General features: G+C 38.9%; 1 protein-coding gene across 2 annotated transcripts in view; it reads left to right on the forward strand.

The window, feature by feature from the left end:
• SMYD3 (SET and MYND domain containing 3) overlaps positions 1 to 24,597 on the forward strand; it is a 690,952-nt gene that overhangs the window by 247,887 nt on the left and 418,468 nt on the right. The window lies entirely within an intron of this gene.

Here is a 24,597-nt window from a genome sequence, read left to right on the forward strand (position 1 = left end):
TATTACTCGGTACGAGTGCCTGATGTGATTATGTGGTCAAGGACAGTTGGGCAGAACTGTTAAATCATTAGTTTCTGTCTTAGTGGCCACAGCCTCACTTTCTTAGGGTTGTTTTTCAGTTCTGTGAAACAATGTATATTCACAAACACCTCATCAGTGGCTCAGTGTCCTAATCTTTTACTTTAAAATCTATTCTCAAAAGAGATCCCCTCACTTCCCATGAACTATTTCAATTGAGTCCCAAACCTTATGTTAACCAGGTGTGAGGGATTTTGGTGATGAGGGACAGTAAATGCAGGAAACGGTGTGTTCCCATTGCCTGTGAAGACACAGTGTAGTTCTGAGGTAGCCTTTACCCATACCAGCTACCCAGTCCAGGCCTTAATTATCCGGATTCTTGTAGGTATCTTGTCGGTATCCAGATTCCTTCTTGCAGGAGGAAAAGACTACCAGAATTCTTCAGAGCAAACATTGTAACCCACTAAAAGAACTTACGTTTTTGAAGAAAATAGGTAATGCTTAGCTAGAAAGTGTTACCATAGCTTTTGCTTTCTTTAAGAAGCGTTTTGTTAAACAAAAGGTCATGTATTTAATCAAAGAACTGAGGGGCGCCTGAGTGGCTCAGTTGGTTAAGTGTCTGACTCTTCATTTTGGCTCAGGTCATGATCTCACAGTTTGTGGGTTTGAGCCCCACGTCGGGCTCTGTGCTGACGGCTCAGAGCCTGGAGCCTGCTTCAGATTCTCTGTCTCCGTCGCTCTCTGCCCCTCCCCTGTTTGTGCTCTCTCTCTCTCTCAAAAATAAACATTAAAAATAAAAAAATAAATGAAATTTGAGTTTTTAGCATTGTACTTGTAACACATGAAGTTCAATATTTGGGGCCTGAGCTATTTCCTCCTAAACCTCACACATACTTTGAAATGCCATCACCTGCTTCAGTCCAGCGTCTAGCAATTTGTTGTACTAAGCAGCTGATTTTTCAGTGCGGTTCCTCTGGGGCTTAGTGCAAAGTCACACAGCACAAGTGGCACAGAGGAGTAGCAGCCTGAATTCAGATCAGATCCAAGTGAGTTATAATTCTGTGACCTTTAGGCCTGAGAAGGAAGTTGTTTACTGAACTACCAAGCATTCGTTTTGTTAATCCATTTAGTAGTTTGAGGTGGAATCTGGGTATTTTAACATCTGTAACTAACCAAGAAATATGCTGCATGTTATTTTCTTCTTAAAAATGTTTTAATTGTCTGGAAAATTGGAATTTAGATATTTTCACCCCCTTTTGAAGTACCGTAATCATATTCAGCAGTGTGAATGTTGGAATCAGGCAAATTGGCTTGAACATTTGTGTTGGTGGAAACACAACCACATTGTGGAAACATTGTGTCATTTGGGCATCTTCTCCATGCCTCATTTTTCACATCTGTAAAATGAGGATGCAAAGAATAGTAACTTCATAGGACTCTTTGTGGGGATTGGATAAAATCATAGATATGCTATTGATGCACATTATAAAATTCCTAAAAGTGATAGTCTGTTTGCATTTGATATAACTCATTCACAAATATGAAGCTTCAAAACTTCTTTGATTATGACAAATGCATATATAAAAATATGAGCAATTCTCTTTTCATAAGTTGCACTTGTTCTGGGACACCTGGGTGGCTCAGTGGGGCCACTTGTTCTGAAATAATGCAAAGCATCAACTGAACTTCATTTATGATAATGACTCCACTTTGGAAACCTTATTTCTTGGGATGAGTGCCCTTTCCACTATGACAGGAACCCTCGCTACTCAGACTCCTCATTGGACTGTCTAGTAGAAAAATAAATACGTTTACACTCCAGGTAGACTCCGATTTGAATAACAATGACTAGTTCAATATAATAAGCACATTTCCCTGGCAGCCGTTTATATTAATAAACTTTTTTCAATGTAAAGAATACTCTTGAGCCAGAAATTCTATTGATTATATTTAGAATTCTCTATTTTCCTTTTTTTGTGCATCATATATAATAAGGATATTTGAATACCTTTATCATGTTGAGTGTTTCGGTGTTTTTTGTTTCTCTTTTTGTTGGTATAAACAAGGTTGTTGTTTAGGCTGGGGCTTGTGAGCTGGAGATACATTTTTGAGCCACATACCATGGTTAGCAAGGAATCAGCTTTTTTTCACTCAATCAGTGAGTCTCCTTCAAGGTGCCCTCCTCCTGCCTGATTGGAATCTTGGTCTTGGCTCTTATTCTTTGGTGGTGGCTGTTGTGTTCTTGGCTTGTTCATTTTCGTTATACCTACTCGTAGCCTGCTACCACCCTGGGTGCCTACATCAAGAAAGTAGTTTTATCAGAAAGAAATAAAAGTACCTATTTAGCCACTTTAGTTCCCACCCAAACTGTCTCAAATGAGTACCGTACCCTGATTTGGTGTGCGTGTGTGTGCGTGCACGTGCATTTAAGCAATTGGGAAAGAAATTCCTTTCATTCCGTATCCTGTTTCTCTCTTGGGTCAGAACATCTCATCAATATTAATGCTGCACCTTGAACGAGGATGCTATACTGGTGTGTAATTCAAACTGGGCACAGGTGGTGACATGATAAGAAGGTGAGGGCCCTAAATCCCTTAGGTTATTAAGAGAAACGCCTTCATTCCCTAATTATTTAGCCATTTGTTACCTGCATAGTGAAAAAGATTGCTCTTCAATTCAGTCTGGTCCCTTACATTTGATCATAAGCTTCTCACCCAGTTATCTTGTCATGGATGAAGCTGTACCTTTGACTCTGCTCATTCGGGTGCTGAATTGGTATGTGAGGCAAAGAATCTAGCTGTCACCTCCCGTTCTCTGATTTAATTTTTTGGTAATCTCCCAGGCTTTATCACCCCTTGAATTGCTTGTTGTTGTTTTACATGCCGTATCAGTGGTTGATTCCCATGTGACCTGGGTCATCCAGGCTCCACGGCCACCGAGTTCCCTGGGGTAAAACCATTGTTACAAATTATAGATCTTGTGATAACCAAACATAATCAGTGAGAGAAGTGGCCATTATTTATTTTACTTATTTATTTTCTAACAGCATGGTCCCAGTAATGAGTTCATTACCTAGGACTTTGGTGTATATAAATTGTCATGTGTATGTCTGACTAGAGAAGATTCTCATTCACAAACATCCTTGACTTATAAAATAAATTAAGAAAGTGATTATTTGTGATATAGGAGGAGGCACCATTGTATTCATTTAAATCAGAAACCTTACTGAACTTAGGAGGTGTTTCAACCAGTAGAGGGAAAAGGAGAGGGGAAGGGAAGCTTGAACATACCTGGCTTACAGTTCGGTTTGATGGGGCTCATCCCTGAGCTGCTGCTCTTGTCTGGCACCCTGCAAGTTTGGTTAAAAAAGAGATACGAGGTATTTTTCTTTGTAGTCAAGATACGTGCCCTAGGCTCAGCAACACCGAAAGCTTGTGTGTTCGTGGATACATCTTGCTTTAAAGTCAGAAAACCAGAGCTAATTTCTGTCCTTTGGACTGTAATGACTCATCTTGGTCCCACATGCAAGGCCTCAGGACTGCTGTCTTCTAACCCAGCCACAACCATTTCCTCTGGAGGGTATGCTTATTAAGAGACCTTGTGTTGAAAGCAGTGGAAACCAGCTCTGGGGAGCTTCTGTAGAAGGGGAATTAGTTAGCTGGACCCTGGAAAAATTTGTAAGATCAAAGGAGTTCCGTGGCAGCCAAGGCAGAACTTGTGGACCTGCTCATTGCCCACAATGCTACCAGAGATGCGACTACTCCACCAGTTTCGTCTCTCGGTGTCTCTGCTTCAGACCTTTCCACCCAGAATAGGAATCTGGACCCATTTGGGTTAGGCACCAGTCACCAGGGCCATGTAGCCCAGAAACGACCATTGGTGAGCGTATCTCGAAAAGGGGAGATTGTTAAACTTGAGGCAGTTACCTCTTGTCCTGACTTTTTTATGTATATGCCGGATGCTGTCCAGTCTTCATCTCTGTGTTTGTATGTTCCTCCTGCTTTTATTCCTTCTGGCACTCAAAATCTTCTCAGGGCAGCCCGTCATCTACCCACGTCTGTGATGCTTTTCCTGACCGTTTGGTCACAATTACACCATTCTTGCGCTTTCGCACGGCATATTACTTAAGCCTTTAATTTAGAACACTGTTCTGCATTATATACCTAGCTTTGTATGTTTGTGTCTTGGCTTTACTCCAACCTACCCCGTCAAGCTTGTACTGAGATGGCGAGAAATGCTGCGTTGAACTGAGAATGGAATCAGGTGACGACAATCATTTACTGGTTTGCTTGTGCCCTAGAATTGTCAAGGACTATAGCTGGACTGCTTGTATGCTACCTGCAAGAAAACACTCAGATAACTTTAAGAATTCAAAAGAGTGACACCAGTTTGGGGACTTTGCATTACTGATTTCAGGAAAAGGGAGATAGAGCAGGGACCCTGAGATGTGGTTATGGGTGGAAGCATTGGTTCCTGGGCTTTAGCACCTTTTCACACGGCTCGGCCTCTTCTGTCGGATCCTTAGCATCTCCTGCCGTGCCACTCTCCCACAGGTGCCACAGCTCCCAGCCGTGGGGTGACCCTGGAGAGTGTGAGTGCTGTGCTTAGAGTCCTCACTTCTAACTTACAGTGCAACTGCAGGGCCAGGATGATCAGGGATCATACCACAAGGACAAAGACAGAAGCCAGGTAGTAAAGGGGAGGGGAGAGAATAATTACATTGAAATTTCTTTTGACTAAGGAGAAAGCCATAATAATTCAATGTTCCCAGAAGCTAGAAAAGAAATGAAGTCATTGCTAGCATCCCAGTTTCTCAAAAGAAGAAAATACTTGCCGAACTTAAGATCCTGTTTTTGAGTTTGAGGTTCCTCTGGTCTTGGTTTCCTTTTTAAATTCTATTTTCCTTATCCTGGACGTTTTTAATGCATCATATGTGATTTTGCTGCAGGCTTTCTCAAACATTGTATGGAACAAACTGGAGAACAAATATGATTAAGTAACAAATGAAAAACAGATAAACGAGTAAGTTAAGAAATAATTTCATTATCACCATCTCCAAAAAAACAAATGAATTTCCTGGGGAGGAAAACATGGCTAAGTTAGTAATTGATGGAGACCTTAACCTTCTGTGTTTCCATGGTTGCATTCTTACTAAACTTAGAGAAGTTGAAGAAAATGTAGCTGTAGATTTTCACCCAGTTTGGAATATTCATAGCAAGTGTGAGCAAGAATGAATCACCGTTGTAATCTTGAGGAATAAGACCCCCTGTGGTTTGTTGGTATAGAGTGAATGTTAATCAGTTAATGTTAATTTAGCCAACAGTGATGTGGAAATGTCATAAAACTTAGGCAGAATCCTGGGGGAGCCGGCTGGCTCAGTAGGTGGAGTGTGCAACTCCTGATCTGGGGGCTGTGAGTTCAAGTCCCATGTTAGGTATGCAGATTACTTAAAAATAAAATCTTAAAAAAAGACTCAGAATCATAGCATTTTTCAAACATTCTCTACTTTAAAGTTTTAATTTCTTAGATAAAAGTCTGTATTATTTTGATAAATATTTTAAACATTTTTTTCTTATTTATACAATATCTCTTTCAAGTATCTCTCCCTTTTGGGGGTGGAGCTTATCCTGAGAGCATTAAGTGTCTGCTCTTTCCTTAATATGATAGAAACTATATATTCCAGCATGTTCTACAGTAATTTTGTTCCCAATTTTTATTTATTTATTTTTATTTTGTTTGGACATGAAACTACAAGGAAAAATAAAATCTATTAACTGTTTAATTCCTTCAGGAACTCTGCAGAATCCAGGTTCTTGGTCTGTTTGGCCATAGATGAACTTATGAAAATCTAAAACATTAATGATGCCCAAACGGCAGCCTGCCACCCAGAGATGAACGCACTGCCTGCCCTGAGAGCAGAATTCTAGAAACTTAAAACCTCAGCATTTCGAAGATCACTGAGATACTGTTTTTGTATGTGTTCAGAATATTTCATGAATAATGTTTAGATAGGCTCCATATAAACCCAATGTGCATTAGAACTGAAATACTTTTTTTTCTGTACAGAAAGCTATTGTAACTAAATAGTAAACAAAAGCATATTTAAATGTTTATATTGGGCAACAGATAACACTGGAAAAATCTAGTATTAGTAGTGTTTCCTGGCTTTTTTTTATAGTACTAAAAAATGTGAAGCAAAAAGAATTTTGATTTAAATGGAGATCTACTCTTATGGCGCGTGTTTTCTCTCTGCTCTTACGGACCAGCATGACATCTTCCACTGTCAAATTGAGTTAGCTGTGGTACAGATCACGGAGGGCTCTAAAGCTATTTTTACATTAAAAGCAAGGCATTTAAAAATATATAAATAAATGATACGGTACACACCACTGAAGCTTTCAGCTTGCTCTTTTGCATGAATTCTGTTTTTAGGGTGGCATTATCCAAAGTGAATGGGAGAAAATGATCCAGAAAATCAGGACTTTTTCACATTCACAAGTGGAAGCCTCATTTTCTCCAGTGGAGTGAGTCAGCACTTCAGAATTGAAAATGCTGATATGTAGATGAAATAATCCCAAGGTGCACTTTAAAATGGGGTCATTTAAGAAAGTGAAAAGTGCAACGAATTTATTCACATGTGAGTATGTTTGGACTCTTTCAGGTATGGGAGGTGAATGACAAACAGCTGATTCATGAACCCCTTTCATCGTGTATTGTAGAGTCCAATAAAAAAAGAGGAAAGTGTTTTGTGTTAATGTTTCCTGTGTGTAAGAGATGATAACGAAATACATTTTTTTACATGGAAATTTAGCAAGGTGTGTGTGTGTGTGTGTATGTGTGTTTTGTTTTGTCCTGTTTTCCTCCTATGATTATCCTTCTTCTAAACCACAGGACTAGGCAATGTCTGTCACTCTGGTCAGATCCGTGGTTGCCTGGATACATGTTTCAAATTTGACTGCTCAAAAGTATGCAGGTACAGAGTATGAGGGTTTTATTGATAAAGGTTATATTTTAGGTATCTGTCACATTAGATGGGGAGGTTGGTTGACTTTTATAGTTAAAAAAATCATCTTCTACCTCCAAATAAGAGGAAAAATTTTTTTTAAACCTCTAAAATGTTTCTTTGTGACTTAACTCAGTGTGTTGTGTTCTTTGTCCATGATCTAAGAATTGGTTTAGGAATATACCCATCTTTCAGAGTAGGAATCAGAGCAGTGTTAACAGAGTCAAACATTTTCTCAAGAAGGGCAGTATGATCTCAAAAATAAAGGCAGTGTATGGACCAACTACTGGAATATATATAGCCAAAGACTGATTTTGAAAGGGAAGTTCGGGAAAACTCCCAGGATAGGGAAGAATAAGAGACTAAGTAGTGGATCATTGGAGAAGTAAGAGGCTTAACATCTTGGCAGATCAACACCTCTCTCTTAGGATTTCCAGTATTTCTCAAAGTATTGCTTCATTATCTTCTAGAATCCAGCGAGGCTATTTCTCGGGGAAAATAATAACTTGAACCAAAAATCTATATAGCCGGGCTATCTGTTAGTTAAGGAGGCAACAATAAAATGTACTCATTTATGCAGGGATGTAAGCTATGTATTTATCCAGGCTTCTATATGAGGAAATATATTTGAGGAATTACTTCAACAACATGATAAAGGAATCCAAGAAAGCAGATAACCTGAGACATAAGAAAGAGATGTGGGTGAATTGAAGCAAAGAAACAACAACAAAAGATGGAATCTATGCAACCATGATTCTTGGGACACTTTTCTTTAAATTTTCCTCGGTGGGTCTGTCCACAGTAGTTTTATGGCTGGTAATATTTATATAATTATTGTTTACTTAAGTGCTGTTTGTTGGTTTTTAGTCTCCTAAAATCAACTACTGAGAAAGTACAGAGGACTGAGTTCGAGTTACAGAAGATGTTTTGTAAATAAACATGGTTTAATTTAATGGTTTGTAAATAAACCCTGACAGTGTAAAATAATACTTTAACAAAAATCCAGAAATACAGGATGACCATATTTTTTATTTTTAAAAAACTAAAAAAAATTTTTTATTGTTGCTTCAGTATTTTATCTTTTCATTATTTTATTTTAATTCCAGTTAGTGAACATACAGTGTCATATTAGTTTCAGACATACAGTATAGTGATTCAACACTTCTGTACATCACCCAGTGCTCATCACAACAAATGCCCTCCTTAATCCCCATCACCTATCTCCCATCCCCTGCCACCTCCCTTCTGCTGACCATCGTGTGTTCTCTACAGTTAAGAGTCTGTTTCTTGGTCTCTCTCTCTCCCTCTCTCTCTTATTTAAAAAGAAATAGTAACCATTAGAAGAACGAAAAAAATGTGCATTTTAAACCCCCCCCCCCAGAATGGTTTTGGAGAAAGGAAAAATTTCATTTTATACTTAAAAAACAACTTATGTGCATATATTACTTTCCGAGTTTTAAGAAAAGCTTAAAAAACTTAAAGGTCACTTTTATCAGTAGGAGATTGTTAAATTATAGTTCTTCCTTATAATGCAGCATATGAAACCATATGTTCTGAAGTCGAGATTTAAAAAAAATTTTTTTTAAAGTTTCTTTATTTCTGAGAGAGAGAGAGACAGAGCGCAAGAGAGAGCGAGCATGAGTCGGGGAGGAGCAGAAAGAGGGAGACACAGAATCCAAAGCAGGCTCCAGGCTCTGAGCTGTCAGCACAGAGCCCAATGTGGGGCTCGAACTCTCGAACTGCGAGATCATGACCTGAGCCAAAGTCGGACGCTTAACCGACTGAGCCACCCAGGCGCCCCTGAAGTGGAGATTTTTAAGTGAATAAAATAAACTAACCTGCAGTATGAAATGGACGGCACACTGTAATTTGATTTAGAATGCTTTTATGTGTATACGTGTTCACGTGGGAAAAAAGTGTGGAAGGCTATGTAGCTGCCCTCACTTCTTTCTTCAGTTCTGTGCATGTATGTTTTCAGGGGCTTCTTGCCGCTTTTGCAGCTATAACACTCAGCAAAGAGATTTTGATAAGTGAGAGTGTTTGAAGCCCAGAGAAGGGAATGATCGACCCCAGATCACCCTGGAAGCAAGGAGCAGGATCGGAACTGGAATCCTGTGGGTAGCGGTGTTTCCAGGACTTGGGAAGGTTGGCCTCCTGTCCACATTTCTGGCAGCTCTCCGAAGCCATCCCTGTCAATAACCATAACTGTAACAGTAGTTGTGACTATAATATATGTATTAAATTTTATGTAAAGTGTGAATAAAAGTATCTTCAGGAAAAAATATACATTCCTGACATTTTGGTGGGGGGGTCGGGATGATCAGGAAAGGCTTCGTAATTGAGAAATTAGTCATTGCAATTGAGAAAAGCCATGAACAATGGGCGTTGTTCAAATGAAGCCTGTTCTGTTACTATTCGTGCTTCTATCCCAGAATTAATTCATATACATTTGACAGGTAGGGCAGTGACACTGAATGTGGCAGTCTCTTTGGTTTACAGGTAATTTTTTGTTGGCATGATAATGGGTTTTGTCCCCAAGCATAGCCGCTGAACCCAAAGTGCAGTAGCCTACGGTCGTGACCTGTTCTCCTTCACTTGTGGCATTTTTCTGCGTTTCTGTAGCATAGACAACTTTTTTTTTTTTTTTTACAGCTTTCTTCCTTCCTTCCTTCCTTCCTTCCTTCCTTCCTTCCTTCCTTCCTTCCTTTCATGTTTATTTAATTACTTAGAGGGGGAGGGAGAGGCTGAGAAAGAGGGAGAGAGAGAATCCCAAGCAGGCTCCATGTTATCAGCTTGGAGCCCAAGGTGGGGCTCGAACCCACAAACCATGAGATCATGACCTGAGCCAAAATCAAGTCAGACACTCAACCAACTGAGTCCCCCAGGCACCCCTGACAGCTTTTTTTCAAGGTAACTTTACCTTAAAAGTTTTGTTGTGCAGTTAGTGTTGTATTTCTTTAGTAAGAATTTAATGTCTTTTTAAAATGGTGCTAGTTTTTTTAACATTAGGATTTCTTTAGGACTCTGGTTACAATATTGTGTAGGTTTTGAGTGTTCTCCCTTATAATTCCTCATGGTGTAAGACTTTACAGACACGAGGTATTTATGAATGCCTATATGCAAGTATCATAAACCCCCGGTTTAGCTTAGAGAGCAGGGCTATCCAACAGAACTTTCTGGGATAGAAAGGTTTTATGTCTTGCTTCTACTGCTGCGGCTGGTAGCCACTGTGGCTGTTTAATTTTAAGTTCATTAAATTAAATACTCAGTTCCTCAGTTGCACAGGCCAGCAGCCTCAGGGCTCCTGTGCCGGGAGGTGCATCTATAGAGAGAGGTGGGATCCGTGAACCCCTGGTCAGGACCAAGCACTCTTTTCCCCGTGTTTCTCTGTGGAGGGGTTAGAACTTGGCTCCAGAAAAGTCCACGCAGAGGCTCTAGGGCAGTGTCAGGAATTTGGAGCCTGGCAGGGGAAGCTGTGGTAGGAAGAGGCAGTACCCTGAGCCTCACTGGGAATAAATGTTCCCCCAGAACCTTCCCGTTGCCCCCCCCCACCCCCCCGGGGACCACAGCTGGACTTCATTAGCCTGTATAGTTTTGGATGTTATTTGTTCCTAACCGGGTTGTAAGTAACTAGAGAGTAGCTATTGTGTTTTATAATTCTGCGTCTTCCTCCGTGAAGCACATCCACGGGGAGGACATCATTATCTGGCTCAAAGACAAAGTGTTGTTCCTTTTCCAGTAGAAATTGAGAACAACTCTTCACTTTCAGTGAACTGGAAGGGATTACATGTTGGATAAGGACAGAAACCAGTGTAGGCTTATGACACTTGCCAACTACGGTGGATAAAAACAGTGTTATCTCTTGTTTTCTGTGATTGTACACAGCCTTACAGGTAAGAGAAGATGTGTTAATAAGATGTGTGACCCCCCCCCCCCCCCGCCCCAAGTTAGTTGTTCACAGCACCTCCTATTTTGAGAACTGGGAGAATAGGAGTCTCATGCAAAGTGAAATAGAAACCTCTGTTGCAAAATCTGATTTCATGTCACCTTTCACTTTGTGGGACTCTGTGCATCTCTGTGCCTTCCCCATAGGTGATTTTCCTTCCTTTGTGTGGGCTTTAATCACTCTTTTTACTTTACATCTGGTTAAATAGACACATAATTTAAACATAATTTAAAACCCAAATTGTGTAGTTATAATGGTTTCTTGCACAAGTTCCCTCCTCCCCCCCCCCCCAAGTGTATTCATTTTAAGAGAGAGCACAAGCAGGGGAAGGCAGAGAGAGAGGAAGAGTGAGAGAATCCCAAGCAGGCCGTGTGCTGTTAGTACAGGAGAGCCCGTCCTGGGACTCACTCACGAACCCTGAGATCGAGACCCGAGTCGAAACCGAGAGTCGACACTTAGCTGACTAAGCCACTCAGGCGCCCCGGTTTCTTGCACAAGTTTTAACTGATTTATAGAATTCTGCATTTTCGAGCTAGCATTTACAATGCAGCGTAGTTCAATGTAGTTCCCTCTATCAGCTATTTAGCATTTACCGTCTTGCAGGTTAAATGCAGCATTCTGTTACATGAGCTATTTTAAGGTACTAAAATTTCACATAGTGGTATGATTGGCCAGTGAGCAGCCCAGTGTGGATCGAAGGGGTGCTTTCCTCTGCACAGTGTATGTGCTTTTAAGGTAGCGGCCATCGCTTTCCCAGACCTCATTGTAATTCACCCTGCATCCAGCGCTACTGGAAACTAATGAAAATGCTGGGGCTACCAGGCTTTATTTTACTGTTGAGAATTCTCAGTGGTTACAGTGTTATGTAGTGCCTAATTCTCTTGGCGTTGCGGTTTTTTTAATAGTGATTTTTATTTTCAGTCCAGTGATCCATTTCGCTCATTAACCCCCTAACCACTGAGTAAGCTTCGTGTCGGAAAAGAGCTTCCGAAGGAGGAGACATGCGTGGGTTTATTATAAATGTGAACGTCCCAATCATTTCTAATCCCAATATACGTATTCTCATTGGAATTAAAAACTATGGCTTTTAAGTCAAACTAGGAGAAGAGCAAAGTGCTAGACTAGGAGAGCAAATGCTATGTTTTTCCTATAGGATGCTCTCAAGTAATACAACTGTTGCCATAGCAAAATCAGGTGAAATTTAATAAAACCTGCTCATTGCTCCCACGGAAAAGCTAAACTAGGGCATAAGGATTTTAATGTCACTTGGTCCCCTTTCATTTGATTTCCCATCCTTAACACAAAGTAGACACCGAGCACACCCTTCATTTTGAAAAATTGATTAGCTGTGGGGAGTTGACCGGTATTGGATGTTGGTTGTGATCTGTACAGATTTGTACCCAAAATATGTAATTGTCATTCATGCCATGCCCTTCTGTGTCCAGTGCCATATCTGATGAACAACAGGCTCCCGGATAGGGATATTATCTCTAGGATATTATGAAATGTCTTATGATCTTATTTTGATATTTTCCCTTGCGATTTAAAGCAGCACTTTTTTTCCCTGTATGTCAGTGTGAGTGTGTGAGTGTGGGTGTGTGCATTTTAGTAACTCCAAAAAGCTAGCTTTTAATGCGTTTAGAATTATTATGTCAGTGCTTGTCTGAGTCTTTAAAAATGTTCCAGCCACATTTTGATACGTTGTTCCCTGTAACAGGGACAGATGTTTACTTAGTTTATTAAATCCGTGTATTGCTAGTGCTGCTGTTAACTGCCCAGTGATTACACAAGTTGCTTTTTGGACAGCATCTTTATTGTACTCTGCATGTATCCACAAGCTATATCACAAAAGCAGGAAACAGGAGAGCAGACATACCTCTTTGAACGTGCAATGTCGGTTGGAGTGAGAGGGAGGTAAAAATGATTCATAGTTTGAGAAAGTCAGATTGCTTTCAGGAATGAAGGAAGACCAGAATCTGAGCATATCAAACATCATGCTTACCAACAACTCAGGTACCTCACTAAGAATACTGAGTCTATAATTTGAAAAATTCTGTGGAATAAAATGCATTAATTAGAAACTTGACTGAAGTGTTTAGCTGAGAATATACCACATGTGAAAAACATTTCTGTCTTAATTAGGAAGCAGAGTAACTGAGAAAAATACCACCATAAGAGTGAAATTTATACACACACACACACGCGTTAGAACTTCACTGTCAAATACAGCCACTAGCCATAGTTGGCTACTTAAATTTAAATTAATTAAAATTAAAAAAATCAAATTAATGATCAGTTTTTTGGTTGTACTAATCATATTTCAAGTGTTTAATAGCCACATGTAACTAGTGCCACATTTAATGGTGCAGATATAGAACATTTCTGTCATTACATAAAGTCTGCTGTAATTTCTTTCTTTCTTTTTTTTTTTTTTTAGTGTGTATTTAATTTTGAGACAGAGCATGAGTGGGGGGGGGGGCAGAGAGAGAGGGAGACACAGAATCTGAAGCAGGACACAGAATCTGAGCTGTCAGCACAGAGCCCAACATGGGGCTTGAACTCATGAACCGTGAGATCGTGACCTGAGCTGAAGTCGGACACTCAACCGACTTAGCCACTCAGGCGCCCGAAAATAATTTCTTAATCAGGAGAGACACAAGGGTGATAGTATTCCTTACTTATAAAAAACAAGCTGAAGAGTGTAATAGTAGCTATATTTTGCACCTAACTTTGCCTGAGGACATACATAATGGTAACCTGAGAGTCATAAACAGTGAACCTGTCCCCAGCTCTGCTCTAGAACCCCTCAGTGACATCTGAGATCTATTTTGGATCTCTCCAAGCTTGTGACCTGCCTGGTTAGACTGCCTAGACACCAGTCTAACTCCTGGCTCCCTGCTTCCTTTCTCATTTTCCTTAACTTTTTTTTTTAATCTTTATTTAGTTTTGAGACACAGAGAGAGAGTGCAAGCCAGAAGGGGCACAGAGAGAGGGAGACACAGAATCCGAAGCAGGCTCCAGGCTCTGAGCTGTCAGCACAGAGCCCGACGCAGGGCTTGAACTCACGAACCAAAAGATAATGACCTGAGCTGAAGTCGGATGCCTAACTGAGCCACTCAGCCCCTCATTTTCCTTAACTTTTGATATGTTTATGTACTCCTCAAAATATCTGTATTAGCTTTATTACATTGAATGTGTCCATGCAAACTACATCTTTTTGGGGGTGGATGTGGAATATAGAGAGAAATCTATTCTTTCTCTTTCAACCTTGTTTTCCCTACCTGATCAAAACAAAACAAAACAGTATTGATATTACTAACCCACAGATCATGGCAGTGTGAGAAGTAATGAATCGATTATATCACAGGGAACAATTGGAAAAATGTTAAACCTTATATACTGTAGCAGAGATATCTGGATGAGACAAAAGCAGTGACTTAAAGTTTGGTGAATTATCACATTAAAAAATCCTTCCTCAAATTAGTGTTTAAATACTATGATATTGAAATGTTTTATGTGTCTGAAAAATTCTGTGAAGTTAGTGCCTCATTTTTGAGGTTCATCTGGGGAAATCTATAAGGCCCAGAGTTTTCGGGCTGAAGATACATATAAGTTTGTTGTAGGTTTTCGTGGTATTGAAATAGTTCTAGTCATGTCATTTTCTCAAAAGCTGAAAATACTTGAATGGTGTGTTATTTAATTTTACAACATCTCTATGAGATGGATAAGGGCCAGTTATAATAATTATTCTATAAAAAGTTAAAAAATTTTTAGGATTGAATAAATTATTTGTGTTACTTTGTTCTGTGACAGGCAGATTGAAACAATGTAACACCTATTATTAACACTAAACTCATTATTCAACAGGTTATAGCTAATTATTTCATTTAAATTGACACTAATCTTTTTTCTTTTTAATTAGTAAGACAAATTGATTTCAAAGAATTTTAGCGGGATGATAAGATGAACAAAACCAAACGCAGAGTTTCTCAGGAGGATGATAGTGTAGAATTTTTGTATATAAGCAAGATAATTTATTAGGAGATGTTCTAACGTCATTTATTCCTGTAATGAATTTAAGTTTTAGATTAATGAGCTACTAATTGAAGATTTAGAATAATAGTTATCATTAATGAATGTAAAAAGAAAATTGGAGCTTTATTTGAGAAAATATTTCAGGCCACTAAATTGCTGTCCTTGGTCTAAATCATATTAATGTAGTTTATAAATTTATCTGGAAACAAATTGAAATCTGGCTCAAAAATCCCATTTCATCAATTCATTCATTTTTACATGGGTATTTCCTAGGATAATGGGAATTTCTAAAAACTTCTAAGAGTATCCAAAATAATATATGATTAAAAAAGTCATTCTTTTAGAAGAAACATTGAGTCTAGATAATTCTAATTCTCTTCATAAAATGAGGTGACTATATCCAAGAAAACAGACACCTTTGTTTTTCTCTGAGAAACACATACATAAAGGGATATCAGTAGAATGGAGGTTTTTGAACTTTTAAACCATTGGAACCTAAATTGCCCTTCAGCTACTATAAAAAATGTGATCTTGATATTAAGATTTATGGCCATTTTGGATTTTATGCTGCCATTCACCTGAAGGTACAGGAAGGTCCTGAGACGGGGTGACAGAGGTCAGGTGTCAGCGGCTGGGACTAGACGTGCAGGAAAGGGCGTGTGGAAATCACAATCAGATACTTGACTTTCTTTTTCTTTTTCTGTTTTTTTTTTATTATTAATTTTTAGGTTAAGCCCAGTACCGTTAACAGTGTTATATATTAGTTTCAGGGGTATAATACAGTGATTCAACACTTCCACACATTACCCAGTGCTAAGCACAAGTGTGCTCTCTAATGCCCGTCACCTGTTCCCCTCCCCGCCCCAACCCCGACCTCATCCTCTGGTGACTGTCGTGTGTTCTCTGTAGTTAAGGGTCTGTTTCTTGATTTGTCTCTCTCTGTCTTTTTTCCCCTGTGTTTGTTTTTCCTTAAAGTCCACGTAAGAATGAAATCATACAGTATTTGTCTTTCTGTGACTTCTTTCACTTAGCATTATGCTCTCTAGATCTATCCATGTTATTGCAAATGATAAGATTTTATTCTTTTTTATGGCTGAATAATACTCCACATATATTTATACACATATATATGTACACACACACCACATCTTCTTTACCCATTTATCTATTGATGGACACTTGAGCTGCTTCCATAATTTGGCTATTGTAAATAACATTGGAATAAACATAGAGGTGCATGTATCCCTTTGAATTAGTGTTTGTGTATTTCTTGGGTAAATACCCAGTGGTGTGATTACTGGATCATAGGGTAGTTCTATTTTTAACTTTTTGAGGGACCTCCATACTGTTTTCCACAGTGGCTGCACCAGTTGACATTCCCACCAACAGTACATGAGGGTTCTTTTCTCTCCACATCCTCGCCAACACCTGTTGTTTCTTGTGTTTTTGATTTTAGCTGTTCTGACAGGTGTGAGGTGATATCTCACTGTGGTTTTGATTTGTATTTCTCTGATGATGAGTGATGTTGAGCATCTTTTTATGTCTGTTGGCCATATGTATGTCTTCTTTGGAGAACTGTTCATGTCTTCTTCCCATTTTTAGTTAGATTATTTGTTTTTTGGGTGGTGAATTGTATCAGTTCTTTATATATTTTGGATACTAACCCTTTATTGGATAGGTCATTTGCAATTATCTTCTCCCATTCCTTATGTTACCTTTTGGTTTTATTGACTCTTTCCTAGCTGTGCAGAAGCTTTTAATATTGATGTAGTCCCAGTAGTTACCTTTGCTTTCATTTCTCTTGTCTCAGGAGACATATCTAGAAAAATGTTGTTATGACTGATGTTAGAGACATTATTGCCTATGTTCTCTTCTTGGATTTTTATGGTTTCAGGTTTCACATTTATGTCTTTAATCCGTTTTGAGTTTATTTTTGTGTATGGTGTAAGAAAGTGGTCCAGTTCCATTACATAGTATGTAGCTGTCCAGTTTTACCAACAACATTTCTTGAAGAGACTTTTTTCCGTTGCATATTCTTTTCTCCTTTGTCAAAGAATAACTAACCATATAATTGTGGGTTTATTTCTGAGCTCACTATTCTGTTCTATTGATCTATGTATCTATTTTTCTGCCAGTACTATACTGTTTTGATTACTACAGCTTTGTAATATAACTTGAAGTCTGGAATTGTGATACCTCCAGTTTTGTTTTTCTTTGTCAGGATTGCTTTGGCTATTTGGGGTCTTCTGTGGTTCCATATAAATCTTAGGATTGTTTTTTCTGGTTCTGTGAAGAATGCTGTTGGTATTTTGATGGGGAATGAATTAAATGTATAGATTGCTTTGGGTGATACAGACATTTTAACAATGTTCTTCCAATCCATGAGCATGGAATGTCTTTCCATTTCTTTGTGTTGTCTTCAATTTCTTTCTTTCTTTCTTTCTTTCTTTCTTTCTTTCTTTCTTTCTTTCTTTCTTTCTTTCTTTCTTTCTTTCTTTCTTTCTCTGTCCCTCTTTCTCTCTTTTTCTTTCTCTCTTTCTTTTCTTTCTTCACACCCAACATGGGGCTTGAACTCATGACCCTGAGATTACACATTATGTGCTCTACCAGCTGAGCCAGCCAGGCAGTCCTTTGTCTTCAGTTTCTTTAATCAGTGTTTTGTAGTTTTCAGAGTACAGTTCTTTAACCTCTTTGGTTAGGTTTATGCGTAGATATTTAATTACTTTTGGTGCATTTGTAAATGAGATTGTTTTCTTAATTACTGTTTCTGTTGCTTCATTATTAGTGTACAGGAATGCAACAGATTCCTGTACATTGATTTTGTATCCTGCAACTTTACCGAATGCATTTATCAGTTTTGGTAGCTTTTTGGTAGAGTCTTTCGGGTTTTCTATATACACTATTAAGTCATTTGCATATATTGAAAGTTTTACTTCTTCCTTACTGATTTGGATGTCTTCTAATTCTTTTTGTTGTAATACTCGATTTTCTTATGCCTCAAAATGTTGGAGTCTAGTATTCTATCAACTTTACCCTCCCCTAATAATGTTATAAACTCAAGAGTCCTCTAATAAGCTATTTCATGGGAATTAATCAGGGAAGCCAGTTGAATTGCCCTACTTGAGGTAAGTTAAAGGCAACTTCATTGCCCTGAAGTAAACTTTGAAACAATAAAATATATTATATAAGTGTAAATAACGACGTCCTGCCAAATCTAGTTTGTAAATATATTTATCATAGTTTTTAGAGGCAGATGGGACCTTAGAAAATTATTTGAATGATTATGTGTAAACTTGTATTATTTTCATCTCCTGCTTAAAAGTAAAGGGGCTCGAAAGGTCATCTGCTCAAATTCAGACTGTTGGTAAAGGAACCCAGTCCTCCAACCTGTTGTCTTAAGGTGGAGTTTCTACCACTATCAAAGTTGTGTTATTTAGTCCTTTGAAAGGCTCTTAAACACATGAGCTGGAGACGAAGCAGAGAAGTGTAGAATATATAATCAACATTTCCTAAAAGAGAAACTTTGTCCTCTAGTAGTAGAAAAAGGGAAAAGTGCATCTAATCATGTATTGTGATATGTTCCAAAGAAAGTATCACCCTAGTCCTTCTCTGGGTCTACCAGTTTACCAAGGAGTGTAAGGGAGATGGGACTTGGCTCATATTTCCCATGAGCTAAGATTATGTGAATTGTTGAGGAATAGGACTTAATGTTATTATCACAAGTAGTTATTAAGTGTTAATCATTAATATTAAAGAAAATTAGGGAGAGCAAATAACGTCCCCTTATAGTAGATGCTAAACAAATTCAATAATGTGTTTTGAAATCAAGGAGGATGAACTATATGATTTTTTTGTAAGTATAATTGACACACAATGTTGCATTAGTTTCAGGTGTACAACATAGTGATTCAGCAAATCTATACACTAATGCTGTGTTCACCATGAGCGTAGCTACCATATGTCACCATACAATGCTATTACACCGCCGTTGATTATGTTTCCTATGCTGTGCCTTTTATCTTGGTTGAACTATATGATTCATAAGGTTTTCCTGAGCTTTAAAATTCAGCGATGATTGGGGCATCTGGCTGGTGCACTCGGTTAGGCATCTGACTTCAACTCAGGTCGTGATCTCACAGTTCAGGAGTTCAAGTCTCACATCGGGCTCTGCTTTCAATGCAGAGCCTGCTTCATGAAGATCCTTTGTCCCTCTCTCTCTGCCCCTCCCCCGTTTGCACTCTCTCTCTCTGTCTCTCTCAAAACAAATAAATTAAAAAAATTAAAATTCAGTGATGATTAATAGACACTTTTTATTTTACTGCGATTCATAGAAGATATATTTGGTTTGTTGCCTAGTGGAGTATTTTTATATCTTCAGTCTATTCAAAGGTTAGTTTGGTATTCTTATAAGAGAGTTTCTATTCTTCATTGCAAACATAGGTTAAAAAATTGAAAGAGCATGTGAGTCTTCATCTTGGGGTTGTGAATTCGAGCCCCACTGGATTTCTTTCTGTCCCTCTAACATGCCAAGTCTGTTTTCAACAGAAGATCCTTACAATTGTTGGCTCCTCTGATAGGAATGTCTTAGGTGTACAGGTCTCATTAAATATGATAGCCCCTCAGAAAGGGCTTTCTTGACCACTCAATCTAAAGGGGCTCCCCCATTAAAGCTGAATTGTGTTCTCTTTGAGCATTAGCATTGTCTAAAATGTTATCGTTATCGTTCAGTTGTTTATTATTTTTCTGCTGCATGAGGACAGAGAGCTTGCAAATCTTTTTCATCTGGTAGCCTTGTGCAAAAAAACCCAGCCCGTGAGTTCAATGCATGATGCTTGCATGATGCTCTTACATAAAAGGATTAAAATCCTCTTATAAGTGAGAAGGAGGTCTTGACAACCAAAAGAATTTTTCAGTTCTTTTCAGGTTATAATGAAAGCTGATGTTGGAAGCAAGTCAAACCGAATGTTACAATGTGATTATGTTTACCTAATGAAATAACAGATTTTAGCAATTCCAGCTTATTTACTGAATAATTACTGAAGTTTTCCATATCCTAAAGGCCCATTCGAGAGACACGATTCCAATGCACTGTGCTTGTCGGGTAGTACATGCTGTGTGGTGGAGATGGGGACCCTGGGAGGGGCAGGCCTACTGAAGTGACATCAAGGTTAGGTCAAATCTTTGAGTGCCTTCAATAGCGACAGCCTGGTATTGGGTCCCTAAGAGAAACAAGGGGGTACTAGGCCTCCTTCCTAGTGACCGTGACTCCATTGTTTGGTATTTCTTCAAAATGGTGGAATGAACAAATAATACTCTGCGAAGGGCTGTGTGTCACCCCCAAGCAGGAGACACAAGGACAAGAAACTAAAATCATGAAGGTGGGAAGGTTTCTGAGATTTTCATTCAGGCTGTGTAGTTGATCTGAGAACGCCACCACTTCTGCTCCCTGGAGACTTCTGTGTCTTTTGTCTGATGAGGCAGCTGTGGGTAGATGTGTGCCTCTGCAGCCGTTGGCTTCCCCTGCCCACTCTGTCCTCGTCCCTGGCTAAGGTAGATGGTTGTTCCTGGTGAGACCCCTGCTGCCCACCCCCCCCTCCCCCCAGGAGCCACAGGAGTTGGGCCAAAGGGCATCTGCTCGAAGCTCCAGGGAGTATCTGTCAGTCACAGGTCACCCATAACAGAACTGGGAATCTGTGAGTCGAGGGCTGTTTGGATTGACACAGTGTGACTGCCGCACTGTGTAGAGAATGTATGCTTGCCTTAGATGTCAGATAACAATATTAGAGGATATGTGCTTTAGTATCAAATGACTCATGAGCATTACTGCTAGGGCAGTTCTGTCTTTTCCGACTACTTAATGACCCACTCGTTAGACTCTGTCCAGTCCTCAGGATGTCTGTGAGAAGCCACGGAAGTGGGACTGTAGAGTGTGGAGCTGCTGGCTACCTCCAGTTTATACTGATGTTTCAGGTGTGGACTTTTCTCTCGCCCTAAGTCTCAGTCACCTCTGACTCTGAAGGGAGTAAAGATGAAAAGTTTGAATTTTTCTTGTCAACTGGGACTTCTTTATCGAGTTACTATTTAAGGAAGGATATAGTTTTTAAGAACCTACTCTGTGACAGGTGCTCTTGTTAGGAACTTCTATAAATCTTACATAATTCTCCCTAGGTGTTCCTCGGCCTGTTTACAAATAAGGTGGAGGCTCTTAGAAATTAAGTTGTTTGCTCAGAGGTACACAGCTGACGAGGCACAGACAAGCTCCCACTGCAGGTCTGTTTTCTGAGATAAGTCCATTTTCTAGGGTAACACAGGTTCCTCCCATGCTTTATTCCTTGTCTGTATAGAGTCAGGGTAATAATACCTCAATATCTATTTCACAGAATTGTAAGAACCAGATGAATATGAACACAATACCTGTATAATTCCAGGTTCTATTATGATCATTAATATGATTCCAGGTTCTATTATGATCATTACTTCAGCAACATTACCTAAGTTCTTTTAATTAACTGTCATTTCATATCAAGATTTCTGAATACGCATTGTGTTCCTGTGGAGCCTTGTCTGTAACAGTAGATATTTTAATTATTTGTTAGACTCCTTGTGGTTATGTTTGGGTTTCTTTGAGAATAAGTTTTACACCCTTCCAATTGTTGGCAAATATTCATACCAGAGAAAAACTATCCATCTGTTCAGCTTCTAGCCAAAACATCACAGTCAAAATAGCAGATTTGGCTCTAACGTGAATTATGATGAGACAGTACAACCCAGAATACAAGTCATATCCTAGTCAATAGATGTGGAAAGAGGTGGTATCAGTTGGGGAAAATTTAAGATTTTCACCATATAAAGTTAAGGCTGGGTTTAGAAGAACATAACAGATGCCCCAAATTGCACTTACAAGGTATCATTAGAGCTGGAATTGGATGAACAGAAATAGCGGGAGAAGAAAAGTCACTGATTAGCTGGTGTAAGCCAGCTTCTACTGCACACAGGCTTGCCTCCCAGGCATTCGTGGACGGCTGTTGATGCTCTTGGGATGGATGTCTCCTTGAGAAAATTGGTCTTTTACTCACTGCAGTATCTTATATATTCTTGAAGCACATGGATGTTTTGCTGTGATCATCCTGAATGTCAACTGGTTTTCTTTTTTCTAAGGCTTTTTTTTTTTTTTCTTTTTTTTTTGCTATGGAGTGTAATAACTTTATGCTTTTGGCTAGGATACTGAAGCATTTTGTTGTTTTCTGATTTTGTTAAATAATTTTTTTCATTATGGTGCTCCAATCTGAGTTCATTTAAACAAAGTTAAAAACATATAGGGATGCCTAGGAGGCTCAATCAGTTAAACATCCGACTCTTGATTTCAACTCAGGTCATGATCTCAGGTTCATGGGATCAAGCTCTGCGTCTCTCCCCCTTTCTCTGCCCCTCTCCCCTTTGAACACGTGCTTTCTCTCAAATAAATAAACATTGAAAAAAATAAGTGAAGTCAGATTCTACTTGTTGGTTTTCTACTTCCTTTTCTTCCTTTTTTTAGTTGAGTATTCTGAAATTTATCCATGATGAATGTAGCTGTAGCTCATTCAGTTTCACTGCTGTATAGTTTTCTATTATGTAAATGTATCATAGTTTAATTTGCTTTCCTTTTAACTGTTACTTCATTGCCATAACATTCATGAACCTACCTCTGTTGAATGTATACAGGAGTTTTTGTAGGATGTATAACTTGTAATGGAATTGTTGGGTCATAAGTATGCTTTTCACAGCTTCTCTAGATAACATCAAATTCTTTTCCAAAGGGACTGTATACATTTATACCTAACCATCTGTGTATCAGAGTTTGCATTGTTTCAAATCTTCACCAACGTTTGACATTGTAGGATTTAAGGATTATTGCCAATTTTCAAATTAGCATTTTAAATTGTAACTGTGTTTTTCAGTTCTGGAAGTTTTTTTGGCTTAGACATTATAACGTTTTTTATCCTTTCTCATATTTTCCATTTCTTGTATCTTTAAACATATTAAACACTTACTTTAAATTCTGACAATCCAAATTATGAGATCTGTTTAATTCAGCTATGTGGTATTTCTGCTGAGACTTTCTCATAAGTCTTTGTTTCCTTGTTTTGTGTGTGTGTGTGTGTGTGTGTGTGTGTGTGTGTGTGTGTGTTTAAACCATAAGCTCAGGCTCTTTTGAAATTTGTTGAAGTTTGTATTGGAAGTGTATTCATCCAGAATGAATTTGCCCTTCTTCTGGTGGCTAACGAGGGCTTTAACAGCCCTAGATCTCTCGAAGGTTAATTTTTGTGCTTGAGGCTTCCTGGACCAGAAAGTTAATGTTAATTTAGGGTGCAAGCTTGGCCAATTGCCAAGTTACGGTTATAATTTCTCTAGAAAAAAGTATCCACTCTATCTAGTGCTTAGGTCTAGACTGGCAGTTTCCCTACTGTTCCTAATGTGGAATGGGTTTGTTATAATTTGTTCTAAGGGTGTCATCCTCTGGAGCCCAGGTCTGTTCAGGAGTCTGGTTTTAGAGTTCCCACTCTGGGTGTGGCCCAGGTGGCTCTCAGGTGCAAGTTCAGGGTTCCCTGGCTTAGCCAGATTTACCCAGGGAGAAAGCTAGCTGGAGAAGTTACCTAATCTCTCAGGTTTACTGCTTTTGCTTCAGTGTCGTTCTCTAAGGATACTTTTCTTTTTTTATCATCTCAATGATGAATTTTATTTTATTTTTCAATTTTCTGTTTTTAAATAGACCTTCTTAAATGCCTTAACTTTTCTTCATCTTTAAAACACTTTTTTATTTTTTACATTTATTTATTTTTGAGAGACAGACTGAGACAGAGTGCAAGTGGAGGAGGGGCAGAGAGAGAAGGAGACACAGAATTTGAAACAGGCTCCAGACTCTGAGCAAGCGTTCAGCACAGAGCCTGATGTCTGGCTCGAACCCACGAACCGTGAGATCGTGACCTGAGCCGAAGTCAGACACTTAACTGACTGAGCCACCCAGGGGCCCCTTTCTTCATCTTTTATTGTAAAAACTTTCAATCATGAAGAAAAGGTAAAAGGATAAGACAGGAAGGATATCACCTAAAGTCGCTAATTATTAATTTTTTTGCCATATCAGCTGTGTGTGTGTGTGTGTGTGTGTGTGTGTGTGTGTGTGTGTGTGTGTTTCTTGAGCCATTTGGAAGTCAGTTGCAGGTATCATGAAACTTGCCCTGGATGTTTTGCTGTGTATCTTGTCAAAATAAGGACATTCTGCTATAGAACGACTCTACTGTATCACATGAGTAAGAGTTCTCTAATATTTATCTACTACCTAATCTGTATTCACATTCCCCCGTTGTCCCTAAATATCTTCTATGTGTTTTTACCCCCAAGTAAGAATACAAATAATGTAGTGATGCATTTTAAAATATGTGTTTCAGGAGGGCTCTTTGGGTTATTTGGTTCAGCATATTTTCAGATATGGAAATATGCTTTATTGTTTGGCTTTTCTGAAGTCTGCTCTTTGTTTCTTCTAGTAGCCAGAATGCCTCCATCTTTTGCTTTCTCTTCACTTTCCTTGTGAATTGCTGATTATTTGGGTTTGTAG

This window comes from Panthera leo, chromosome F3 (assembly GCF_018350215.1).
Source record: "Panthera leo isolate Ple1 chromosome F3, P.leo_Ple1_pat1.1, whole genome shotgun sequence".
NCBI classification, from domain to species: domain Eukaryota; kingdom Metazoa; phylum Chordata; class Mammalia; order Carnivora; family Felidae; genus Panthera; species Panthera leo.